This window comes from Microplitis mediator, chromosome 2 (genome assembly GCF_029852145.1).
Source record: "Microplitis mediator isolate UGA2020A chromosome 2, iyMicMedi2.1, whole genome shotgun sequence".
NCBI lineage: Eukaryota > Metazoa > Arthropoda > Insecta > Hymenoptera > Braconidae > Microplitis > Microplitis mediator.
In genome coordinates this window covers 4,243,710-4,268,317 of record NC_079970.1, presented here as the reverse complement: position 1 = coordinate 4,268,317, position 24,608 = coordinate 4,243,710, and the positions used below count along the sequence as shown (strand labels likewise).

At 27.8% G+C, this 24,608-nt stretch overlaps 1 protein-coding gene across 4 annotated transcripts in view; it reads right to left on the bottom strand.

The window, feature by feature from the left end:
- The window catches only part of LOC130663945 (uncharacterized), a 97,464-nt gene that overhangs the window by 40,812 nt on the left and 32,044 nt on the right, over positions 1-24,608 (bottom strand). The window contains exon 1 of one of the 4 annotated variants that reach the window (XM_057463531.1): positions 21,688-21,817. The exons of the other annotated variants lie outside the window; for them this stretch is intronic. The gene's annotated coding sequence lies outside the window, so the exon portion shown is untranslated. Of the gene's footprint in view, positions 1-21,687; positions 21,818-24,608 lie in introns of those variants that run through there. 4 annotated transcript variants of the gene reach the window in all.

The window sequence follows — 24,608 nt, the reverse complement described above, 5'->3', positions numbered from 1 at the left end:
TATATTGTTGTATGTGTGCGTGCAATAAAACACGTAAGGTCATGGCTACTGGTTTTATTGATGATAATCCGGGTTTGTGGCAGATAAATGTTTCAGCCTAATTTCTTACAAATTGCCTAAATGGATATATTTCAAGCTTTCATTCTACAGTTCGACCTTTTGTAAACCCAAAAAAAAACAACAGCCAAAAGTATATCGCAGCATTTTGTCAAATTAAAGAAATGAGTTAAAGTCTGACACGATATCGTGCGTTTTAAAAATATATCGAGCTGGTGAAAAAAAATTAAATAAATAATAAATATAAGCTTAATGAAAAACTCACGTCCTTGTACTTTTGATTGATTTGTCCTCGCTGAGTTCACAAGTTCTAATAGTCTCTACGTGATCTCACTCTTTTTTAATTAATTTACCGTAACACTTTTTTTTTAATTCGTCTCTTATTGTAATAAAAGAAAAAAAATGACTACTTCTTTGTTAAATTTAAATTTACATAGTTACATTTACAAAGGTGGGTCACTGAGAAGTAGGGCTTTTGAAACCTTTTGTCACTAAAGTTTTTTCCCTTCAATCCACTGCGTCCGTAAACTCGTCGGTATAATTAATTTTCTAAAACTAAAAATAAATTATTTTCAACCTCTGAAAATTATTTTGTGTATAAATATTGATTTTCATAGATTGCTCTAGGAATTTCTAACTAGCAAACAACAAAATTTCCATTGGGATCATATAATTATCAATTAATGACCTTGGCACATTCCCAAACGCGTAATGTTGCATTTCATTTGTGGACAGACGGCCACAAAATAACCGCGTAAATCGAGAATTTCCGAGCAAATATAGGTAATGCTACATACTCACCACCAATTTCAACACTGTTTATCTTTATTTAAATTATATTCAAATGTACACTCTTGTTAATTCATAGTTCCGAATTAGTAATTACAATTACTACCTATTATCTGACAGAATACGCAATTAAATTAACATTTGATGGTTCAAAAAAAAAATCTTAAAAAAATAAAGGATCACTTTTTGGTCATTTTCGTTTAATGTTTGAAATATGTGTTACTAATTTTAAAAAGACATATTTTTATACGCCCTTTTGGCTTTCGGAAACTCTCTAAAACCAAAAAGGCCATTTGGAATCCGAAATGGAAGTAGATTTCTATATATATATAATTTAATAATCACCTATCAAAAATTTTAAAAGATATAAACAATGGCATTATCACCATAGCACATGAGTCAATTATGTGACTTTGAACCTTTATTTAAAGTGGAACAATTATTGTAAAACAAAAAATAAAAAAAATAAAATACAGCTTTTTTTATCTGCTATCTAGTTCTTTTTACATAATAAGTAATAAGGATAGATATACCTGTTAAAAAGTTATTTGCGAAAAAAGCCGAAAAAGTATGATTTTTCGTTATTTTTGGAATTTCAAATGTTCACTATTTCTAAACTAGTTGACCGATTTTGCTCATCTTCGAACTTAACCATGATAATCGTTCATAGAATAAGTGTGCCAAGTTTCATTAAGATCCGTTAAAAATTGTGGCCACTATCGTCGCAACATGGCGCGTTACATTACATATACATACATATATAAACTTTTGAACCAATGGTATTTTTGGAAACTACTTGATGAATTATGATAGATTATGGCAAAATTCTTTGAAAATTCCACCATGAGGACAAATGCAAAAGATAGATTTCTATGAAATCTACTAAAAAGGCGTATAATTTTTTTTCATTGCCAATCGTTTTGTAGATCAATTTTTGAGCTAAAAATTGGAGAAAAAAATTGAAAGCCAATTGGGTATTTAACTTAAATTGTATGGCCTTTTGGCTTTCCAATTTTTTTTTTTAATTGTTATTTTTAAAGTCAGTCTCCGAAACGATTGGTAGTAAAAATAAATTATAAGCCCTTTAGGGTTTAGGAAACCCTAAAGCCAAAAGAGCGTATAAAAATATAAGACCTTTCGGGATTAGTAACGCAATATAATGAGTGTTGAAAACCTCTCCATTAAATTGTATAAAATAAAAGTATTTTATAATTTTAATGACGATTACTGTTATTATTATTTTTCATTTAAAAGATATTTTTCTTTTGCGGCGATGCTTTTAAACAAAGGAAGGAGCGAAAAGCCCAGATCCGGCTTTTACGCCCTAGTACAACTGAGCATTTCCGCAATTTAAACCGGTCAACCTGAATGGGTTGTCTCTTCTTCATCTTTTTCTCTTTCTCTCATTTATTTAAACTCGCGAGACTATCCTCAGACAACGCCCACGTTCTTAAACTTAAGAGCAAAAGCCTTCCGTTTTATACCGGCTATACGCAATACCCGTCTATTTCAAACTCTTTTCAAGCCCTCAACTCTCACTTACACACCCACAACAAAATAATAATCTCAAGTACTTTTATATTAATTGAAAATTAAAAAGTTTTAATTTTAATTTCCGCCTTCAACACAATCATTTTTTTTTTATTATTTATTAAAATTTAAAATCAATATAAATTTTAATTTTTTTCTCAAATGTCAACACCTTAAGGTTCAAAATTAAGTTTTTAACATGAAATATTTTTGTGTTAACTCTGATAACTCCTACAAAATTACTACTTTAAATACAAAAGTAAACAGTACATTCATTTGACGTCAGTAGGTTGTAAAAAAATTTTAACTTGTGAAAAAAAAAGAATAAGAATAAAAATTAGTACGATTAATTTTATCAAATGAGATCTCGGAAGGTCAAAGTCTTGCGTTTGCTGGTCAGAAGAAAACAAACACTCGTTAACAAGACACATGAGGATAAATTGAAGAGATTTCCTGCCGCGGTTCAAATCGTATGCTCTCTGCCCTTATAGGCCTCAATATATATATATATATATATATATATATATATATATATATATATATATATATATATATATATATATATATATATATATAAATGTTGAGTACAACCGACTGGGCCAGAGATTAATTTATCAAATTAAACGTCCTACAATTGCGTTATAATGTTATATTAAAGTAACCGGGAACTTTTAGTTACTGCTCTTTGCTTGATCGTTTTCATTGTCGTTGTTGAATAGTCTATACTGTACTACTCATCATATCGCAACTCTCTGACAAACTTGTAGCTAGATCATATGACAACACTGCGACAATATCATCAAACAAACTCTATTACAAGCTTTTTTCATATCTCATTTTTTTATATTACACCCAGAGACTACATATCAGATGTAACATTTTTTTATAACACTCTTAGAAAATAACAAATATCTTTATCACAAATTAAACTTTGAGGAAGAGACCAAAAAATCTTTAGAGATAAAAATTACTATCAACAAACTCTAATTATTTTTATTACCCAATTTTTATTTTATGTTTATATTTGTTATTAGTTTGTTTTTGTTCATCGGTATTTAGTGGACGTACGTCATATGATAAATTTAACAAATGCATCTAACTAATGTATATATGAACATGTCAGATAAGTTTGCTTTCACAATAATTGATTGTTTGATCAGTGATTATTTTTGAAAACTCGTGTTTCCTTATAGTTTTATAAATATTATTTTACATTTCTATTGTTTGTTCAATTAAAACACGTTATTTTACAAGATATGTGACAATTTTGTAATTAATCATATTTGACATCACTGTAAAATTATATTGCTATCAATGAAATAACATATTTTTAGAAATTAATTATTTTTAGATTTTATTTTAACAGATTATTCGTAATCTTTGTTTGATACGCGATTACTCTATGACGGAAAATGTTTTAATTATTAGTAATGGAACTTAATTTTATCTAAAAATATTTTTAGTAAATATAGGCAAGGGTAAACATTTAATTATTTAATCCTCAATCCGTGGAATTTTTTGTTTTTCTAAAATTTCAAGGAAAATAACCAAATTTTAAATTATCATGAAAAAAAAAGAAATTATTTTATTATCAAACAAAATGGGGATATTCAAAAAAATTTGGAAAAATTATTTTCACAATGTAATAACTGCCGGAAGTCAAGAGTATTCCCGAGTCGAAATTTAGAGCCTATATAGGCCCATCTAGTACGAAATAGATCCGATTGAGAGCCCTGTAGTCCTCTAGCTCCAACTTTGAACCCAGAGGTCCAAACATTCACTGAGAGGTCCGATTTTTAACCTTCAAGTCCGACAATATTAGTTCCGTCATAAATTTCGATTCATTATAATTAAATTATTTATGATGATATAAAAAGTTAAAGATTTTTTAAAATTAATTGTAAGCATTATTTTTTTGACACGTAACGAAATTTATATGAAATTTATTATTATTATTATTACTATTCCTATATTATTATCAATTTATTATAAAAAATTTAACTATTAAGAGCATTTGCTATATATTTTGATAATTTTGATTGAAATTATTTTAACCGTTGTAAATGCAAATAAAATCCAGAGTAACATAGATTATTATTAATCATAGTATTAATAATGCTAATGATACTAATAATATGAATATTACTATTATTACAATAAAATAAGGCTCAGAGGTTCAAAATAGGACCTAATTTTAATTTTCATCAGATCCTATATTGAACCCTAAAATGCTGAAAACAGAAATTTGTAGCACTTCAGGGACCAAAATCGGACCTAATTTAACATGCAAACAGTCTCTATTTTGAGCCTCCAAGTCCGAAATAGATCCAACTTTAGAAGGTTCAAAATGGGTTCCAAATTTCGAATCGGAAAGGCAATCAAAAAAAATTTCAAAAATAAATTTCAGGCATCTCTAACTTTTTAAAAATATTTGTGATAGCAATGAATTGCAATTAAAAAAAAAATTCCAAGTAATCTATTCTGCCCAACTTTCCCTAATCGATCATTTTAAACTCCATTTTTAATTATTAAAGATTTTTTATCGCTTTCATTTACTAAACATCCAAAGTCGAAACTGATTCAATTATTTCAGTAAAAACTTAAAACCAAATTTTGGAAAAAAAAAAAAATTGACTATTACTAATAAAAAAAGTAGTTCTTCTAGAGAAAAAAAAATAGTTATTCACAAAATTAAATAATACAAAAATCCTCAAGGCAATTTTTCTTCTTTTTTTTTGGTAAAATTAAATTACAAAATATAAGTAAACATATTTTATTTCGATGTAATGAACTGTAATTTGTTAAATAAAGATATTTGCGACCCTCGTAACTTTGGTAACACTGTGAAACACGATATAGGGAAAAGCATCAGCAGACAATCTGCCAGAAGGCATTGCCCTTGCCTTAATTTTCGAGTCAAAGCAAAGTAGTCGTGTCGGTGGATCGTTACAGTCAAACTTTGCTATCTTGAACTATACGTACACGGAGTCTAATTAGAAAGTGGTCTAGCTATACTCTATACTAATAACTCGAGACTATCAATCGAATACGCTACTGCAGTTAATAATTACCAAATAATTATATCTATTCACTAAAAAAAAAAAACCATATATACTATTCGTATAAAATAAAAATAAATCCCTCTAATATTAAATCATGAAATGTAATTAAATAACAGTTAAATGTACATTAGATATAAAATATATATTTTTTGTGGTAATTAATAAATCGATAGCTAATTATGAGACATGATATATGAGGTGATTAATTATAAATTGTAATATAAATTAAAATTTGATTCATTTCTATTTTTATTCATGAATCGAATCAGAAATAAAAGAGCGTAAGAAGAAATAAAAATAATAATAATATTCAAAGAGTGTAGTTTACAGATCGGGGTCGAGATGCAAGTCGAGAATTTTTCTCGAATCGAATTATCGATTCCACTCGGCTAGGTGGTCTCTCTTTGCTTTGCCCTTCTCTCGGGCATTTTTTGTATTTTTATTTTTTTATTTTAACCTGTGTGTCAACGTTTCCTACATACCAGTAATACACACATACATTTGCCCACACACATCAACATATACCTTACAACATATATATATGAAGATAGTGTAATCAAGAATGTGTGGCTGGGTTCAGAAGTGTCCGATGGGAATCCAGCGTTAGTTGGGTAGATAGACGATGGGTTTAGCACTTGGCTAGGGGATAGTGTAGTAGTGCTGAGGCGAGCAAAGATTCAGGTTCAATGACCCAAAAAAATTAGCTCCGAGCCATTCGATTTTATTTTTTTCCGCAAATATAAAAATTTAAGGAAAAAATATTAATGACAATTTTCCTTTGTACTAAAAAAAATTTGTTCAAAAGAGAGTTAATTTAATTGTGGAAAATTATGCGGTGGAATAAAAAATTTGTGGTAAGAAAGATTAAAAAAAAAAAATAAAAAACGTGAGGCAAAAAAGGTGACACACTCAAGAGTGAACTTGAGGTGCACTTGAAGCAAGTTCATCTCATTTCAAAGCACGAGTTCCAGTTTAACCTGTTAAGATCTTTAACAAGTTGAGCACTCATGCAAATTGTAATCTTTGCAGTCCAATTAGTACCAACGCCATGGTATTAACAAAAGAAAAGGAAATTTTTTTTTTACAATAAAAATATTTTATAACTTTTACTATTATTATTATTGTTGTTGATTCGTTATATTTATTCATTGAAATGACTTTAATAGTTCATATTATTATTATTAATAATGAATGAGTGAACTCTACCATACTATCATGAAATATTAAACTCAATAATTATTTTCTCTTAGAGAACATACATTAACTCAATTCTTTTCAGCATTGCAACAAAAATTAATTTTAAATAAAATGACGTTAAAAGTTTTCGTTTGGACCTTTGCCACTTATTTGTACCAAGAACGTACGTGTTGGTTTGAAAAAAAATACACGTGTGATATTTTATGAATTTTAACTGATACTTTCATTGTTAAATAAAGACTTGCGGGATACTTTTTAATAAAAAGAAAAAAAATGTAACTAAAGTTGTACCGGTTGGTAAAAACGTGATCGAACTTCCATCAGTAACACTATCGGCTTTACTCAACGATAAACGAATTGTTCGGGCTCACTGTTTGCAGAACACTCTAGTCGGCGGCGCACTGAGAATGGGTTGTACCACCAAATGGATCCCAATAGAAACTATACTAAATGGAAACGGGGAGTCGGAAATTGAAGTTGAGAGAATTCTCTTAAGAGCAATGGACACAAGGAGACTAATCGATGTACATATATAGTCAACTTGTACACTACTTTACTTTTTGTATTGCAAATCTATAGATAAATATATATTTAATAGGTAATATCAAGTGTAAATATTATTTTTTTAACTTCCCGCTAAGAAAATTGAAAATTTTCATGTCGATGTTTTGAGGTCCTACACTGATAAAAAAGTTGACTTGATTCAAGAGCGAAAATCTTTAACCAAGAATATCACTTTGAAGAAAATGATATTCTTGAGTCAAGAAAAAAAATTCTTGAGCCAAGAGAAATTTACTTGAACCAAAAATAATTTTTTGGCTCAAGAATTTTTTCTCTTGACTCAAGAATATAATTTTCTTCAAAGTAATATTCTTGGTTCAAGATTTTCGCTCTTGAATCAAGTCAACTTTTTTATCAGTGTAGAAATCTATTCTGACTATTCCCAGATTGACTTCCGTGTGTATGTGTGTGTGTGTAAATTTTTTTTGTCCGACGATATCGTTGGAACGAATGAACCGATTTGAACGTACTTGGTGGCAATCGTCAGGGCTCACCAGAACTTAAAATTGATTAGATTTTGGGGTAGATCGGTCATGTAATTTATGAGTTATACGAAGAATGTAATTAAAAATTTTTTTTATTTTTGGTTTTTTGCGTATAACTTATAAACTACTTGCCTGATTCGCCTCAAAATGTAATCAGTTTTAAGTCTTGTTGAGCCCTTTCGATTGCCACCAAGAACATTCAAATCGGTTTATTCCATCTAGTGAAGGCATGACTTACCGGCCTAACAAATTTTTGAGCTCGAAGATCTCGAAAACTTCTAAATAATAATATTTCCGAGCTCCCTGAGCTTGAAAACAGCGGGAAGTTTCGGGGTTGGCCCGCAGGGTCAGGCGGTTTTCAGATTTTTTTGTTTAACGTGAGTGTAAAAAAATGTTTATGAAAACTAACAATTAGAAGGTACACAGAAGTTTGAATTAAGCTCTTAAAATATCTAAAATGGCAAACCGAGCGCAGAGAAACATCGAGTTAAGTAAAGAGGGAAGAAAAGGATCGCGTTGCCAAAGTGGCTCAAGTGTTGGGAATATTGTGCAGTAGTTGGGCTTTCAAGGATCAGGTTGCACAAGCAAACTCTCAAGTGCTCCTCTGTCTTTATATTTTTTCTTATTTTGTAATCACGTCATTTTTATTTTTGATCTATCGTTTACGATATCAAGTTATTTTGATACTGTATATTTTTTTCTATCTAAAAACTAAAAAAAAAAATTATAAAGATATATGGAGACAAAAAAACGTATCGCTGTGATTGAAATTAAACGTTTTTTATTCTTGAGTAAATGAAAATTGTGACAGAGGGGTACAGAGGTCACGAGCTAGACAATTTGTTACTTCTTATCACTTGACCGAACATTTCTCATTTTACTTTTCTCCGTTCTTCCCTCTCTTATTCTTTATCCTCTACACAATTTCATTTATAATATACACGTTATCAAACAGCAGCCAGCGTTAGCGCTCAGCAACATCCTACAACTTTATATACTCTGTGTTTTATCACTTCAGACAGTACTAAAGTATTTATTCTTCGTTTCTTCAATAAAATATAAAAAGCGACGGAAAATGAGATAAAATAAAATTTTTTTTATCCTTATACTCAATGTAAATTTAAACTATCTTTGAATAAATACAGAAAAAAATTACGTTCAAATATATGTAATCACCAGTGACGAGATAATTTTTAGTTTCAAAACTATGAATACATCAAAAACTTTTTATTACTTTTTTTTTAACTCCAATGTATACGAAAGCTCATTAAATTTTTTTTCGACATAATTTTTTAATGACGAAATTAACAAAGCTCGTTTGTGTAGAAACTTATTCAAAAGTTACGTACTCACAAAAAAAAATATGTTTGACTTTAATTTTAGAAGTCTTAAAATTTTATTTCGAAATAAAAATAATTTATTCGAAAATGTTTCATGTCGACCTACAAAAAATTCGTTCCATGATAATTTCGAATTGTTTTTTTTAATAATCATCAGAAACGATAATTTTAAGTTTACAAATTATTAATAAATCAAAAACTTTTTTATTACTATTTTTTTTTTCAACTGTAATGTATACGAAAGCTCATTAAATTTTTTGCCCACGCAATCTTTTAATGCGAAAATTCAAAAAACTCGTTTATCCAGGATATATTTTTTGCCCTTATTCGGTAAGAAAAAGGCGAATAAAACTTTTATATTTGGGATTCTCGACAAAAAAAAGTTCCATACTTTTTTTTTTATATAAAAAATTTTTTAAATGAAATTCATTTATTATAATAATTATGTCGAATTTTAAGTAAATTATTTATTAAAAAATTATTTTTTTATTTATTGAGAGCATCTAATTTACCTTCTTCATTATAATAGAGAGTATAATTCATTCGCGTAAAAGTCAGAAACTTCATATGGGCTAAATGGAACATTATCTGGAGGAACTCCAAATCTTTATTACATCGTGTAAGAAATAATTGTATGGGAAGAACCTCCATCATCTCACAACCGTACAAATCAAGTAATTTTTACACGGTTAAGAATTGGTCATACCAACATGACACACAATCATCTCATGACACGAGCACCCGCCAATAAATGCCCAAAATGTGAATCGACACTAACAATCCAACATCTTTTAGTAGAATGTCCAGGCATCACAGACAGGACCATCAAGCTACCAACGGAAATAACAAAATGTTTAAATGACAAAAACAATTTAATTACAGTTCTAAACCTGCTAAGAAACTTAAAATTGCTCGATAAGATCTAATTTTGACACTACACTGTTAGAAGTATTTATTTGAGCCAAATAAGATTTATTAATAGTTAAAAAATGGCTTATTTGAATAGAAAGAAATTACACATGAAGTTAAGGTTATAATCTTGAATGGAATGAGTGTGATTGTTAGTCAAAATTTATTATAATATTTCAATTTTTTTATATCTTTTGTATAATAATTTTTATCCTCAATCAACATTAATTGTGTGTATTATTTTCTTTAAAAAAATTAAATTAAACAGTCCTAAAAATTATTTGTCATAACCTTACTTAATTAACTTCATGTGTCATTTCTTTTTATCCAAATAAGCCATTTATTAACTATTAAGAAATGGCTTATTTGGCCCAAATAAATCTCATTTAATAAATCATTTATTAACTATTAATAAATATTTATTTGGCTCAAATAAATACTTCTAACAATGTATGTAAACTGTACCATATGTATATTACTGAATTCGCTCATGACTATTGCTGTTTATGCGACTTTGAAATAAATAAAAAAAATAATAATTATGTCAAATTTTAAGTAAATTTCATTTTTATGAGTCTTAATAAATTTTATTTTTTCAAGATTACAAAAAAAAATAATTTTTTTATTTATTGAGAGCATCTAATTTAGCCCTAAAAAATTCACCTTCTTCATTATAATAGAGAGTACAATTTATTCGCGTAAAATTTTAATGAAAAAAAAAGTTATTTAACTTATTTAAATTCATATATTCATATTTTTCAGTGACCCCGACTTACCCCACGTTTTCAACTCACATAAAATTTTTCTTATTTAAATAAATCATTCCGACGCTGCTAATTAATTAAAATCTTTTTAAAAATAAAATTATTCTTTCATAAATTTTAAAATTTCCCAATGTTTCATCCGAGCGAAATTAAAAAAAAATCTGTATGAGAATATTATTGTTCGGGTTTAATGTCACATAGATATAAATGTACACCACCCACGTATGAAAATAAAACTAAGGCTACCGTCGACAAACAAATACGCTGAGATTACTGGCGATAAGTGAACTGAGAATTCTGCCAGCTTTTATATTTTTTTCTCTCCCTTCAACTTAAATATCCTTCTATATTCTCACTGTCATTACTTTGAGAAAGTTTTTTTTATTTTTTCATTTAACAATTCTTATCTTTTTAGGTCTTCATAGTAAATGAAAAAATTTTACAACATTTATAGACATGCGCTCTGTAATTTAATTAATCAGTGGAAATAGAATAGACCAAATATTAAATTTCAAAATTAATGTCAACATGATTTTAATAATTTTTACTTGTTATTAAAAACTTTTATATATCAAGTCGAACTATTCATCACATTTTTTTTTTCATTAATTATAATGTATACTTAGAAAACAGATTTTTTTTTTCTTTTTAACCGTAATAATTTGAAAATTAATCCACTAAAAATGATACTGTCGCCACTTGATGTATCATCTGAGATATGATTCCAGATTACTTTTAATTTTAATAAATAGTTCATTAATTTTTTTTTTTTGTTTAACCAAAATATCTAATTACCTAAACGTCAACAGGAAAAAAACCAAAAAAAAAATATAAATTTATTTTCAAATGATATTTATGGCGAAGCTGTAGATTTTAGAAAAAAATTTTTCGAATAAAAAATGTAGGAAATTTAATTTTCTTCCAAAAAGGTCCTGATAACTTTTCATGTAGATTGTATAGTTTTAAAGTTACAGAGAAAATAAAAAAAGGGAATAGATTTATTCAAGAAAAATCTGGTAAAATTTATTCTCTTTTAATTGTAATTACATGAAAATAATTAGAGTTACGTGAAAATATCAAAAGACCTTTTTTGTAGAGAATTCAATTAGCTACAAAAATATTTATATACATTTTTGTCATATCTTTGTAAGTTCAGCCATAATTTTCATTTTTCTACAAAAAACTTTGAATGTAAATTCAAAATCGATTATGAAAAAATATATATGTTAATAAAAATATGAAATTGATGTCCGGAAATGCGTGGGAGGATACTGCTTGTTATAGTACACATAATTTAATCAAGTATTTATTAAATATCGAGTGCCAATAAACAAAAAATAATTAAATTTATTCTATGAATTAATTAATAAATTAATTAATTTTGTTATTAATAATTAAGTTTAAATTATATCCAGCTATAATATGCAGTACGATAACTCATTATAATTCGTTTAGCGAGTGAAATTTTCCGAGGAATTGGTTCTGACATGTATTATAATAACATCGCTAATTACATATGTTTGTCTTCGTTGTTCCTGTTAACAATGACATACATTCAAAATATAATCGCAAATAATTCAATATTACACGCTGCGATGTTGATTATATATACCGAGGCCACTCATTGATACTTTGTTTCATTTATAACTTTTATAATATTTTATTTAATTACAAAAAAAAGAAAAAAGTATTTCAATTATATTTAATTTCTCTACGTCCATCACGAGTTAACACAGAAATTAATTAATAAATAATTAAACAAAGTTTGGAAAGTAGTTTATTCTATAAATAACTTTTTCAAAAACTCATATTTATGGTTGAAAAATATTAATTTTAATTAAGTATTGATTTCTTTGTCACTAATTTTGAAAAAATATCAAATCATTAATTAATTTACCACGAGTCAAAATTTTTTACTTTACTTTTGAGAATTCCACAAGTGATGAAAAATATAAAGTTGATAAATAACATATATTTCAGTTTTTATTGTGTATACAAAGATAGAAATATATGAACAGGCCGACCGAAATTCAATATTAAAGTTGACTCTTTACTTTTTACCATAAAATAAATACATCAAAGCAAACAGAAATAAAAGTGGTCGTTTTTATTAAAATGTCCATTTTTATATAAAGTAGTAAATTTTTGATACTTCTGTATTTTATTAAAAATAAATTCCTGGTCAGAAAAAAAAAATTATTTGAATTTTTTTAAAATATTTATCAGAAAAAGAGCATTTGGTCCAAATATCAGTCCCGGACTGCAGTTTTCACGTAAATTCCATTTTATTTTTTAACATAATAAAGGCCGAACAAAATTGAGTACTCAGAAGTTTTTGTAAAAAAATTTTTTCCAACCGAAAAAAAAAAAATTTTCATAACAATTTACAATCTGTATTACTTTCTTCCAGTTGAAGTAAAAAGTTTGAAGTTAAAAATGTATTTTTTCCCATTCTCCCCATTTTGCTCAGCTCTCCCCTATCCTGCGTCATAGCAAAACATTTTCTTTCATCATGAATCACATCCGTTTGAAATATTTTATTTTCACTATCAATATCAACTACCGAATTTACAGTAATTTAAAAAAAAAATTCCCAAGCCGTTGCAAAAAAATTTAATTTGCCCAGGTTTAATATAAACTAAAATAGAACTCGTACATCGTGAGCAGAGAAGCCAGAGGACACAACCAGAGAGACTCGGGTCATGTAATAAACCTCGAAACTGCAGTTAAAGCAAAATGCCTGTGGATCTTGAAAGCTTCATGCAATACAAGGTTAACGCTTCTATATATGTATACATTACATACTCATATATTCAAAATATGTGTACCTGAAGGTTCTAATGAACGTATCCAGTTTCCAGTAATTCCTCCTCATCCTCGCCCCTTTCCCTTCATCTTCGTCTCTTATAAACTACATACACTCCGGTGCATTAAGTTCACACAACAAAACCCAGATCCAAGTAGTCGCGTATACCCCAGGTACAGAATAGTACTGAGTACACACCCCAACTGTCTTTGTATAATATTGTTTACGACCTAAAGTTAGATTAGTCTAGCATTAATGATATCGAACGCCCCACGGCGCCACACGGCACACCTTTCTCGTTGCTGCCGCTATATTCAAACATTTTTCGACGTCATACGAAAATTTTCCCAAGTTAATTATAATTTTACTGTCATAATATATAATATTAGTAATAATCACCGTATGTATGCTGTACCTATTTCGCTTTGCGTTTAATTAACATTCATTTACGCCCAGGGCTTATTATTACATTATTATTTTTTTTTGTTTCCTTAATAATTTGATAAAGCAATTTCATTATTTTTTCATATTCATCATTATCATCTGCACGCACGGATGGATTTTGCGTGATAAAGTGTCGGTTTTAATATTGATACATTATAATTAATTATACAAGATATAAATACAAAGTTGCGACCATCGTAATTATATTACAGTGTAAGGTGTCAGAATTTGTGAAGAGTTGAGTTGAGCTTTTTTTTAATCATGACAAGCTCTTCCTTTTCATAAATTTCAATTCATATATTTTAAACGTGAAAAGTGTCAATTAGATGGCATTAAAAAAAAAATAATAATTTTAATGACTGTGAGATTTTAATGAGTAATTTATGAAGATAAATGTATATATGTATATATATGTGTGAAGTTATGACTGCAGATAAGAAAATAAATTTTATCTAGTAATAATATATAGACAAAAAGAATAAGTAAATAAGAATGATATTTTTTAGTGAGCCTTGAGGCAAAAGTGGATTCATATAATAGTTAAACTTACACCCAGGAAACAGTTACGAAATGATAAAGTATACATGAGCTTATATACGTTTTCACTTTGTAAATTTACGGGCAATCTGTTGCACTGTGTGTTCTTCTATATTGTACACAACATTTGTAATCTGACATAACGAATGTGAATGTAAAAAAAAGTAATCATATGTACATAGTTGATTTATTATTTTTTTTATTTTAATTTACTTTCATAATCCTCCCCCCCCCCTTTTTTTTTAGATACATCAATTTAAATATCTAGTGTGTCTGCTCTCTTAAAATGAACCAGTGAATTTCACTGGTTGAACCAGTGATACGCCGGTGTACTATATAAATATAAAGAAGATAGGTTAGATTAATTTTATTTTATTATAAACGTTTATTTAAAAACAAAGTGAACTAAAAGAGTATTAATAACAATTATATTTAATTATAAATTATTTAGTAATAAAATAAATAATTTATTAGAAATTATAAAAATTTAATTTGTTTCCATTTTCAATGGGCTTTTTATATTGTTTAATTTTATGTTTATGAGGTGAGCTCATTAGCTCCAAGCTATTGAAGTTACTCCAAAGTTATTTATTTTTATACTCTGTAAAAATTGTGTCATATAATTATTATTGTTATATCAAAGTTAATTGAAATATTACATAAAGATAATAAATAAATATTATTCACTTATTGACACACTAAAACACTTAAATATACTCATGTACAGAATGCTGCTGAACCCGCGCGCTTACACATTGTTAGTTTACTGGTTGAAATCAGTGAGCGCTACATTCACTGATTCAACCAGTGATTAAAAAGTTCACTGGTTGAATCAGTGGAATTTCACCGGTTCATTTCAAGAGAGTGTAATGGAACACAAGCTAACGAGTGAACTGATTGTTTAGAAATTCGACATTGAAATACATTTTTTTTTCAATGTCGGCAAGAATCTCAGCTTTTATGGAAAAACAAATTTTATGTAGAGTATGAATTTAAGGCTTAGGAATGCTATCATTGATAAAAATGAAAAATATAGAGAAATATATTTAAAAGTAAATTCTAGATTTTTGGAACGAGGGTAAAAAATTGATGATCCTGAAGTTAGCAGACAATTCAACAGTCTTTGAATTTTTTTTTCAATGATTTAATTTAAAAAAAAAAAACTAAAAATATGCACATGTAGACAATTAAAAAAACTATAGGTGCAATTTTTTGAAATATATTTTTTTTAAATTTATTGTTTTTAAAAAAATCCAAAAATTATTAAACGCCGGCTAATTTCAGTATCAAAAATTGTAATTAAAATTGAGGAAACGGGTAGTCGATATTTTTTTAATGAAAATTAATTGGGATGGGCACTCAAAATTAGTTAAAAAAGTTATTTATAAAATGATAAATTTATCAGTTCATTTGAAACTTTTGTAACAAGAGAATAATTTGTATATAAGTTAAAAAAATAAATGTAACAATTAATGCAGACAGCCTTGAATTGTATTGACTTACTTTTTGAAGTAATTAAATTAAAAATTATTATGATTGTAATTGTAATTAAAATTTGTAATTAAAGAATTTATAGAATAAATAAAATGATAAAATTCTCATTACGTAAATTTTCATAGTTTAAAAAATATAAATTTGTTTTTTCAAGCTCTCATTCTATATTTACGCAAGAAAGTAATCGATATTGCGATGTATACTCTGAGCAAAGAGAAAATGAGAGAAAAGCTCTGAGGTAAAACCTTTTTTCCCTTTTCTCTTTTCCTCACACGCAAAGTTGGTGACTACTCCTTCGGGCGATGATAAATCCGAGTTTTCCTTCACCGCGCCAAGATGAAGTGACAAACGCGTTATCCTTCTTTACTCTCTGTTTGTCACTAACGTTTTCTTTACACTTCTTTCTCGGTACATTCAGGCTCTTGCCTTTAAGCGCACATAAATCCTCATTTAACTTCTTCGTGCCACGGACAAAATCGCGAGGAGAATAAGAAACTATAAATTTTTATTTTTAAAAACTACCGCGATCTAAGTTATTCCATTTCTGTACAAATAGCAGTAAAAATATAAAATAAAATAATAATAATAATACCGCGAAGGTAAATTAAAGTTATATAAAGATAAAAAAAAGTGAGTTAAGTATCTTATAAAATCAAAATGCTTGTGGAGACATTAAAGTTAAAAAGGATTATAAAGTCCTTTTATTCACCCCGAAACGACAATTTCCTATCGTGATAAAAAACCATTTAATGTATTTATCATTTTTATATTTATATATTTATAAATATTTTTATTGGTTTCTAACACGAATATTTTGCGTGCAGTTAATTATATAAACTCATCGAGACTTTTTATCGATTTATTAATACATTTAATTTTATTTTTAAAAAATATATCGAGGAGCAAAACAAGATACGCAAAATTATTTAAAAAAAAAATTAAATTTATGACAACTGAATATTTGTCTTATCATTTTTAAATACGAGCTAGAATATGATATGATCCTGAAGTTAACAGATAATTAATAATTTTAGGATTTTTTTTTAGAACAAATTTATGAGAAAAAAAAAAAAATAAAAAAATGCACATGTAGAAAATTCAAAACACTATATGTTCAATTTTTCAAAATATTTTTTTTTTATTATTTATATTTAAAAAAAAATTCAAAAATTATTTGACGTCGGCTAACTTCAGTATCATGAATATGATACTGGAATTAGCCAACGTCTGATAATTTTTTGATTTTTTAAAAAAGCAAAAATTTTTTAAAAAAACGATAAATCATGAAAAAAAATTGCACTTGTAGTCTTTTAAATTTTCTACATGTGCACATGTTTAGTTTTTTTTTCTTCAAATTTAATTGTTCAAAAAAAAATCCAAAAATTTTTAATTGCCTGCTAGTTTCAGGATCGTGCTAGAATCCAGATTTAGATGAAGATTTAAATTTAAACTGTTTACCGTCTCTTTTTTTTTCGCTCCTTGATAATATAAATTTAAAAAAAAATAAAAACCAATTGTCTATAAAAGAGTCTGATTAAAAAACTAAATTTATTCAAATTGTCGACTTAATAAACATTAAAGTGATAAAAAAATTTAATTCTTTTGTAAGAAAAAAAAAGTTTAAGTGTCGCGTGTTGACGCGTGCCTGCACGCAGTTAAATTCTGCTTAATATTCTCTTGACTATAAGCATTTGGATGTCTCCTTACTGACTGCAAATAGTGTTATTAATGCGTGATAGCTGATTGTTTACGTCCGACGTCAGACAATAATTGTCACTTTATCGGCATAGAAACGATCGAGACAATGATTCATTTTATTCGCGTGACCTTGAATATTTATAATCACTTATCCGATTAAATTACAATAATAAAATTAATTTCAAAATTAATTATTATAGATTTTAAATTTAAAAATTTAATCAAGCTGTCGTATGTTGTCTGTTATTTTTAATAAAAAAAAAAAAAAAAGAAACATAATAATTAAAGATAACAGACGCCACATACTCATACTTATACTCATATCTCATACTTTACAAATACTAAATAAACCAGAGAGGAAACGAGCAGTCATGAAAACCACCAACAGCTTCCCTTTTTAACGTCAGCGGACTACATCATACGTCACTTCCGGTTTATTCTTTGATGCACATTTATTTTTATTTTTTGTTTCCTTTCTGTTCTTTTCTTTTCTTATACTTGAGTTTTATTTATTTTATTTCCTAGACATGCCTTCAAATCCAACCAATTTTCACGTCTGACAAAGAACAGCTACTACTACTTGCACTATTTTTGCTCCAACTGCTGGTAGTATTTCTGCTGGTTAAATTGATTGACTCGAAAAATAAATTTCGTGACTTGCTCGTAAGAAATGTACGTTATTTAGAGGAAAATACCTCGAGTTTATTTTAAAAGAAATACCGTAAAATTCACTCTGTACTGCCATTACTCTTAATTGGCAGAAAATAAAAATTTTCAAATTTAAAAAATAAATTTATGATATAAAACTTAAAATATTATTTTTCATACACAAACCAACAAAGTGTGAAAGGGTAGAGGGTATGAGAAAAAATTGCTACAGTATAACTTTTAAATAAATGATGTGAAGTAAAAATATTCGAGGTATGAAATTGCGAGGAGAAATATATCGGAGATAAATGCTAGAAAGTCTCATGAGATGAAGACGGAATCTCTAGACTATATATTTCTTAGCTTTCAGTTACTTCAGAGAATTCAGTAGGTGGAAAAATGTCAAACAAAAATTCGTATATTTCACTACTATTCATATAAAAATACACACACATATATATTCAGTAAAGAGATCACCAGTGGAAATAAAATAAAAATATAGAATAGATAAGAAAAAGAAATCACGTCAAAAAAAAAATAAAATTAATCAGTTCTCAGAAGACTGTCACATTTACGATTGTCAAATACATTTAAATAAAGGTTTTTAATCATGACGACGTCACGATAACGACACAGTAATATCACGTGAAGGGTTTTGATTATCGAGAAATAATAACTGCTTAGAAGCAGATGATTATTATTTTTAAATTTCATATACACTTATAAAAAATTAAAGGAACAAGAAAATTTTATAAATTTTTTAGTGATTTTTGAAAGGCTGCATTTTCGTGAAAAATGATCTATCGAAAAAATAAAAAAAGCAAATTGAAGCTTGAAATGTCTAGTTTTAGTTACTGAGATATCGAGAATTAAAGACAAAAAGATCCTTTTTTATTTGAAGGCTGATATCTCAGTAGCAAATTGTCGTACAAAGAAACAAACAAACAGCAAATTGTAGCTGAATAAATTTCCTAAACGACCCATGAATTGATTTTTCTGAAAAAAATTTTCCCGGCCTCGTAGACCAAAAAATTTAGAAAAATTTTGTCTCCAGCTACTTTTTATGATTCCGCAGAAAAAGTGGCTCAAAAAATTTATAAAAGTTTAGTGTTCCTTTAATTTTTTGGATAAGTGTATATATAAATATATATGTATATATAAATAAGTTACTAAATGTCCATCAAAAAATTAAATTATAAATTATTTATCAAAACTTTAAATAAATAATAAAAATTATGAATATTTTTCTACAACAAATCAGGTGATAAAAAATAAATGATAATGATAGAGATAGAGATATTCATAAACGAGGAGAAAAATAATTATTTATATTTGTATATGTATATATATTTGCAGACATATTGTGGCGTCAAAGGTACGAGCATCAAACGCAGTATCGCGCCCGATAAATCGACATAAGTGAACGATAATAATCGATACCTCCAAGTTGATATAATGAGTCGATTTATATACGATCACTCGATCAACTAACACAACTTGTCCCGCCTCTCTCTTTGTACACACACGAGCATCTCTCCTCCATTCTCGCGCCTCAGTCTTATATCTTTTATCTTATATATTTTTATTTTTATTTTTATTTACGAGATACTATCACTTATGTTCCTGTGGGCTTTACAAGTGTGGAACGCGGACATACGAGTTACAGGAAGCTACTGACAACTATTCCTTCTCCGGCTATCTTAATTGCTTACTCGTGTAATACACTTGTGTATTGTACTTGTCTATAATAAATAATAATAGTCTACCTCATTCATTCCTATGTCATTAGTATTATTTATTTACTTATTTATCTGTAGTTTACACTAAGAATTCAATGGTGATGATTGTCATTAAGAATCTTTGATGATTACTATTGGAAAATTTAAATACAGTTTTCAAAATTTTTTATTTTAAGATTTTTTTGAATTTACTACAGAAAGTTTCCGAATAAATTATGTACTCGAAGATCGGAAGGAAAATAAGAAAAAAGAAATAAAAAGTAAAAAATCTACTGGATCTAGATTTCGGAAATGTTTCGCTCGTCACCCGAAAATGACAGGCCACCCCCAACTACCCCTAAATTCGCCATTAAAAACAAATTTTATGAATTATTTTCATTTTCGTTGCGTGAAAAACGTTCCGATCTTCAGGTACATAAAAAATTTCAAAATTTTATTCAACTTAAATTGATAAGAATAAAAAAATGATACAAAATCTTGAATTTTGAATTAGTTACTGAAGTTTGAATAGTGGAAACGATAGAAAAATCACTTTTAAACCCCGGGGCGATTTTCAGTTTTAAAACTCACAGAAAATTTAAATTTTGCAATATATATATTTTTTTTATTGAATCTGCCGAGTCAAATAAGCTATTGAATAAAAATAAATAGTCTAAAACCGTAAAAAAAAATCCGTGGCCCTAAATAGGTCGCTTTGACATTTCTACAAAAAATTTCTTATTTAACTGAGAACAAAGTAATGAACTTACTAAGTAATTAATTTGGATTTTATCAATGAAAAGATTTTATTTTTATTCGATTAAATTTTTTTTTTTTTTTGTTAATGCTAAAGACTCATTTACTAAAGCTTTGAAAGTCAAAAACGTTTGAGAGAAATTAACGTCGGCAATTATCGCGGCATTGGTAATTAAAGTTTAACGTTCAAGTGTATCAAAATCAAAAGCAAGCAAACCAGCTCAGTTGTTGTATAATTACGTAAAATCTTTATGAGTGACATACAAAGAGAAAGGGAAAATTTGAAGCTCACAAAGAAAAGGAGTCTAAAAAAAATGATTAAATTTACGTCAATTATCAAATTTAAATAATTTTATTTAATTACTTGAAAAGATAAAAAAAAATAGAAATTACGGATTGTTATCTATTAACGGTAATCATGTGTAATCTTGTGATAAATATTGCACATTAGTGTGTACACATCAAATCTATAAGAATCTGATAAATTTAACGCGTGACCTAGAAATTATAACGAGCTTTATAGTTAGTGACAGTAAAAAAAAGTTGTAATAATAACGAGAAGAAAAAAAAATAATTTTATGCAGAGAAATAAAGTAGAGCTTCAAGTACGCATCTTAAAGTTGTTTTGTGCTCAAGATCACCTTACACAGATAATCTCAAGTGTCACACGATCGATGAACGTCTAGTCGCTAAAGAATAAAACTCAATGGAGCTCGAAGATATTGAGTAAAAAATAAAAATAATAATGATGATAAACATAAATAGTTAAACATGGCAACGTTATTGGTTTAGATAACCTAAGCCTTTATAAAACCAGTAATAATATCTTCATGGTATATAAATTTTCGAAGACGTCATTGTGTATATAATTAATAAATAATAAGATACTTACAAATGTTAATACCCATAGTCATTAGTCATAGTAATGAAGCTGATAATTAAACACGCGATATGTAGATTTAGTATTTAGTTTATTTATTATTTAATGTTAAGTCACCCTGATGTTAATTGTACGACGGCTGCTTCGAAACTGCAGCTCTAATGTTTGAAAATTCTTTTGTTGTAACTTACCCCCTCCTTATTTTAGTTTCGTGACAGTTTAGGAAGACAATAGTCCAATCACTAAAAATGGACATGCAGAAGAATAAGGGGAAGCTTTGGCTTTTGAGACTTCAAATTAAAACACTTTTTTTATACTTCTATTATTAGATTTATATTCAAATTAACGTATGTTTAAATTTGGTCGGAAATATTTTATGAAAATTTTTCTTTTTCGATGGTAATGAAAATGGTCCTGACACCGAAATTTGTAAGTCAATTTTTACCTTAACTTCATAATTTTTTTCCGATTCTCCTCGAAAATATTTGATAGGAAATTTTTTTTTCGAACTTTCTAAAAGTACATTTAGGCAGAAAAATTTTTTATTATCAATTGTAACTAAATATTTATGAATTTGAAGAAAAATGGACCTAATATCGAAATTTGAAAAGGCCAATTTTTGCTTTAGCCTCATGAATTTTTTCCAACTGAGAAGATTTGATGAAAACTTTTTTTGCCAATTTTTTAGTACATTCAGCCAAACAATGAACTTTTGAAACTAAAGGAAAATGGACCTAATATCGAAATTTGAAAAAGTCATTTATTGCCTTAGCGTCATAATTTTTTTTCTCTCCTCGAAAATATTCGTCTGTTATAATAAATTATAAAATAATTGTTTCGTATTATCGTTATTGTTGTTTTTTCATTGTTTTCAGTATTAGATAACCTGATAGTTTAGATAACCTAAATCAATACTACATATATTACAATCGATAGTAAGTTTAGTCTATAATCCAGTGAATTTATAAGTTCAAAGTCCGATTGAGAAACAAAGGAATAATAATAATAATAACGATAATTATGATGATGATGAAAATGTAAATGTTAACAGACTTCAGCAAGTTCTAACATACAAATAAAAGCAATCATTAAAACAAGTGTACGTAAGTAAAATGAAAGTATATAATGTAATAAAATAGTTTGAGATTAACGAAAACTTAAGAGTTAACTTGTTGCAGTTTACAAACTAAGCTAAAACTAAATACTCTCTTCTGTCTTACGTTTAACTAAAAGTCTCAAATTATTTGCCAAGACCTATTTCAAAAGTACCTGACTCAACTTTGTCGAACATCATGTATATATAAATATAATTATAATGCTAATGTTTATAGCACTGGAACATTAGATTGCTAGTAAATGTGCATTAGTCGATGGATGTACGAGAAAAGTTAACGAGATATACGGTGAGGATAAATAAGTACATACGACTATAAACTCCTAATGAGGGGATTGAAAAACGTTGAAGAACTTGGCAATAAATAGTACGTGATAAAAGTACCTAACGATCTTTAGTTATAGTCTTTTTATTCATAATATTAACTCAAATATAATAGATACTAAATAAACTTTAAGAATTTTTATCTTTTCAGTTTCTGTTTAACTTCGATTGAAGATATAAAAACATCTGAATTGAAATACTTTTTAAAAAGTTAACGAAATGCTTTGAATGGAATCGAAGAAAAATTACAGTTTTTATTTATTTATTTTTTAAATTGATATCTTTCAGTGAGAAGTAAAGACAACTTGAGTAACTTTAGCTGGCAGGGTAATTTGGACCCTTTAAAAAATTTATTTCGACTTTTTTATCATCAAATTTGATATTTCGGATTCTAAACCCGTAGATTGCGCATTGAGTAGATAAAAAAAAAAGTACATAAGAGTGAACTTCCAAATCCGAGACAGTGCTGAATTCGAAGTTGATAATTTTTGGAATCGATGAAAAATTCAAGAGTAAAAAATCTGAAAAACGGTTGACCCTGCGGGAAAACCCCAAAACTTCCCGCGGATTTCGAGCTTAGGAAGCTGAGTCTAGATTTTCGATCAATTTTCGTAGACGGTGACCCCGATCAAAATAAAGGCATCCGATGGCCGTTTAAAATCGGGTGTGTCAGACAAGTCTTCTGAAAGAACGCTAGCATATAGAAATGAAGCAAAAAATTCATTCACTCAAATTTTCAAGTTCCCTGTAGGAAACCTTTATGGAAAATTTTAAGAACGAATTTTCTTTTACACGGAAAGTCATGTCTAGATATTATTTTTTGAGGTAATAAATTTTTATATATATATAAATATCTAGATGAGTTGAATTTGAACTTTCATTCCCGGTCAATAAACGCAATCCTCGTTGTAAGACCAACAAGGCATCGAGACGTCGAGGTATCGGTAGGCAAGGTAATGTAATGTTATGTGATGTAAGAGATCGGTTGTATGAAAATAAACGAGCAGAGACGAGAGCTACAAAATAAAGTAGAGGAAGAAGAGACGCAGTGGCATTTATTCTTCTTTGAAACAGTTTGTGACAAGGACGAGTCGAGACAACCACCAACTTATCGATACACTATTTGATTCACATATGTACACATATGTATTACTGTATGATATATTATATGTATATATGTTTATGATATGTACATCCTATGTGCACTGTCAGTGTATCCCTATTCCTAGGTATAACATCAATGTCCATTGTTTGAAGCATCGTTAAACGAGTCATCGATTCCTATGCCATACATTGTGAAGACAATAGGATGCATAAACTACTTGTCAGTTAATAGATGTGATAGAATATATTGTTAGTTTATTTACCCAAGTGTACTGTTATTACAAAATTTGATTTATTTAATATAATATTGTCATTAAATTATTTATTGAAATAAAAAACTGAAGTAAGGAAATAATTGTAAGAGAAAATGACGCAATTCCGGTGTAAATTT